This window comes from Alligator sinensis, unplaced genomic scaffold, assembly GCF_000455745.1.
Source record: "Alligator sinensis unplaced genomic scaffold, ASM45574v1 scaffold1745_1, whole genome shotgun sequence".
Taxonomy (NCBI): domain Eukaryota; kingdom Metazoa; phylum Chordata; order Crocodylia; family Alligatoridae; genus Alligator; species Alligator sinensis.
In genome coordinates this window covers 119,403-123,596 of record NW_005843183.1, presented here as the reverse complement: position 1 = coordinate 123,596, position 4,194 = coordinate 119,403, and positions in this window count along the sequence as shown.

Below are 4,194 nucleotides of genomic sequence, written 5' to 3'. Positions count from 1 at the left end.
CTCCAAAAATCTTGGCCAGAAATGCCCCACGGTGGCTCACTCTGACCCGTGGTTTGGCTCCCCTGCCTGGCTCCACTCGGTACAGCCCCAGTCCAGCCACTAGAGGTCAGCGCTTGAGCATCAGTTGCGGGACCTGGACTGCCCCTGGGGTTTGTCTCCTCCTCTTCCCACCCCCCCCACCCATCAGGAAGGACGGCTATACCAGGTGTCCTTCCCTCTCTGGGGGTGGGCGGGCAGGCATCCCTGGTTGAGCAGGGCCAGCAGAGCTGCAGGGACCAGCCCTGATGTGTCTGGTGTCCTCCCCTCAGGGGGACAGCTGTGGCTTTGCTTGCCCCAGACGCAAGGCGGGGGCTGCTGCCTGGGCAAGGGGCCTTCTCTTGGGCTGGTCCTGACCTGGGGGAGACTGGGATGAGCCCTCTTGGGGCAGCTGGACCCGTGACATCTGGGAAGGCCGCGGCCTCCCAGCCCTCCTGTCCTGGGACCGTGGGGCTGTGTGGCAAGGGGGTCATCTCGGCCCGAATCCTGGGATTCCAGGGCCTGGGGATTTGTGCAGTATCCTCAGCAAACATGGTGCTGGGGACGGATGCTGGAGCTGGTTCTGAACCTGGAGGGGGCAAGATGGGTCCTAGGCCAGGGCTTCTCTCCCCCCGAAATAAGGCTGAAGCAGGGGCAAGGGGCACGCAGGAAGCAGAGCCCGGGCAGACGCGCAGACAAGCTTGTGAGTCCGACTTGAAGCCTCCTGGATGATCAGTTCCGTGCAGTGAGCAGATGACAACGGGGGCAGTTCTTCAGGCATTGCACCCCTGCACTATAACTGGCCACTCTGGTACCCACCCAGAACTCTACTGCTCCTTTTTATCCTGGAACTGGGTCCTGCTCCCCACCTCCCCCGAACCCCCAGAACCCCCAAAAATGTGTGTAGCTGTCCCCTCCCCAATTCACTTGCTGAGAGGCAGGCCTGCTCCCTTCTCCTTGGAGCACTAGGTGCTGCATGTGCCGGCACTTTGATGAATCAGATCTCTCCAATCTCAGGCTTCATTTAAAGCCAATGAATAACCCACAATTCCCTGCTGCTGGAGATGGGTCCGGGTCCAGGTCCGGGTCCAATTGAAAGGACAAATTGGATGCCCCTGGGTGGGAAGAATCCTTCTAGGTGAAAGGAGCCCCCAGCCCCCCTAGATCTCTTTTTTCTGGGCTGTCCTGGCTGAGACCGTTTGCTGATCGACACAGCTCGTGGTTGGGAGATCCAGGCCCTTCTTATTTGTCTCTTCAGAGTTGAAAGTGGGTACGGAAATGGCTCCTTTGTACCCCAAATAGCCAAAAAGCTTGTAAAAAAAAAAGAGTTCTGGGGGGTGGGGGGGGATGGTCTTCTGATTTTTCTTGGTGTTGTTCTCTGGGACCCGGGGAGAGCCAGCCAGCCCCATCAAGTCCTGGCTCAGAGCTGCAATGAAAGGGGATTGTTGTTTTTTTCCATGCAGGGGGCTGGGGGGGGGCAGCTGGGGGATGGCTGGGTAGTGACAGGCATGCAGGGAGAGGAGTGAGACATGTGGCCTGCAACAGCGGTGGGGGAGGAACAGCTGCTTTGCAGGAGGGGATTGCCCTGGGCAGGAGCCATGGGAACACCAGACCTCCTAGCAGACGGCCTAGTGACCTCCATGCCGCCTGGGCTGACACGCTAATTGCCCAGCGGGCTGCTTGGCCAGGGTGAGCAGTGGCTGGGTGCCCTATCCGCTGACCCGCAGCTGGCTGCAGAGTCACGGCTCAAGGAAAATGCGGCTCCCTCGCGGTGGGGTCTGCGCCAATCCCTGCCAGCCACGTGTGTGGAGATGGCATGAGTCAGGCCCCTGATGACATGCATTTGGCTTAACACAGGGGAAGCCAGGCAGCTTCTGCTTGGCACCTTGCCCCTGGGGCACTCAGGACAGCAATGGATGCAGGGGCAGGAGGCAGGGTTAATTCTTCTCTGGCGCTGCAGGGGTTTGAATCCTTGATCCCCATATAGCAGCTGCGGCTACAGGGCTAGGAATGGACTCAGCAGCCCCTTCGCCTCCAGGCAGGGGGAAAATAAGGCAGGGTATCTTGTACCCCAAAACTTGGGTTAAATCATTGCGAGGCCTGGAACAGGTGGTGTGTCCTGCTTATCCGCTGTCACTTCCTTGGGGTCCCTCTTACACCAGGTAGGGATCATGCCCCCTTGGCACGGCAACACGAGACGCCAACCCTGCTCCTTCGACATCCAGTGCCAATGTGGACTACTTCTGACAAGGAGCAGGGGGTGGGGTTAGCTAGGGCAGAGTGGATCGAAGACTATGCTTTTTTTGTCAGGGAAGAATGCATAGTGGGGTGGGCTGTCCCTTTAAGAGGGAATGGTTGGCCCTGTTGAGAGAGCCCAGGCATTTGGATGGGCAGGGAGTGTTCCACAAAGCAGGAGAGGACGGGGCCGATCCTGCTGAGAGGACCCCTGTGGGCCACGATCTGTTCTCAGGATGAAGGAGGTTGATGTTGTATATCTGGATTTCAAGAAAACTTTTGATTTGGTCTCCTATGATGTCCTCATGGTTAAGCTGGGGCTCTGTAGCCTTGAGCATCTCACAGTCCAATGGCTGGGGAACTGGTTCCAGGGTTGGACCCACAGGGTACTAGTTGATGGGAGCAAATTCACCATGGCACAAGGTGACCAGTGGAGTCCATCAGGGCTCAGTACTCAGGCCAGTACTCTTCAACATCTTCATTAATGATCTGGATTTGGGCATCAGATACAGACTGGTAAAGTTTGTGGACGACACCAATCTACGAGGGAAGGCAGTCACACTGGAGGACAGGCTTGCCAAGTGGGTGGACCAAAACCTGATGGCATTCAATGTAGAGAGGAGCAGGGTGCTCCACCTGGGAGAAACAACCAGCAGCATACTTATAGGCTCCCCAGTGCTATGCTCACTAGCACCATGACCAAAAGAGACTTGGGGGGTCTTGATTGACCACACGATGAACATGCGCCACCAATGCAATGCCGTGGCTGGCAAAGCAAACCAAACTCTGGCACACATCCATTGACACGTCCCTAGCAAAACCAGGGATGTCATCCTCCCACTTTACTTGACCTTAGTGAGGCTGCAGCTGCAGTACTGCATCCAGTTTTGGGCCCCCCACTTCAGGAGGGACGTGGATAACCTTGAGAGAGTCCAGAGGAGAGCCACCCACATGATCAAAGGCGAAGAGAGCAAGCCTTATGAGGAGAGGCTGAGGGACTTGGCACTCTTCAGCCTGGAGAAGAGAAGGCTCAGGGGGGACTTGGTGGCAGCCTATAAGTACGTAAGGGGGTGCACCCTGGAACAGACTACAAGCACCTACTCTGGACTCATTCAAAAGGTGTTTGGATGTTTATCTTGTGGGGATCATTTGACCCCAGCAGACTTTCTGCCTATAGCAGGGGGGCTGGACTCTATGATCACACGAGGTCCCTTCCAGCCCCTAATGTCTATGAAGTTTATGTGGACCAGCACCTCACAAGGGATGAGCTGAGTCGCTGTGTTTTCAAAGATGCCTGGGACCGAAAAAGTCTGGGGTGGAGGATACTTAATGGTAGCAGGGCCACACATGGGTCTCTGAACGATTCCAAAGGATTCAGAATTGACCTGGCTCATTTAACCTGGAACATGAAAAAATTTCCAAAATATATATATTAAAAAAAAAAAAAAAGATGCCTGGGACGGGATGAAGGAGGTGATGGGGGGATGCTCTTTGATTTTTGCAGGCTGGATTCTTCCAGGAGTCAGCGCCGAGTGAGAGGCGGCATCAACTGGTGCGTGGATCAGCTAAGGCTGGACGGAAGCCGGTTGTCTTTGGTGCTGGAATGGAGCCTGGCTCCCCGGGCTTTGGACCTGGATCTCTCTGAGCAGAGCAGCGGGGCACGGGACAGTGTCTCTGTGCTCACTGGCTGGAAGGCCCGTCCACCAGGAGCTCTGACCCCATGCGCCCTTGGCTCCCCTGCGGTGGGGGCTCCTCCGCAGGTTGTGAGCAGCTGTGCCTCTTTCCCAACACAACCTAGGTGACACCGGCTCCCTCCTTCCTCCCCAGGGAGCCACGATCCCCTCCAGCCGCTGATGGAGTGATGGCAGTGGCAGTTACGCAAGGCTGCATTCAAAGGGGGGCCGTGTGACAGGCAGACGGGCGCCGCAAAACCCCACAACCCTT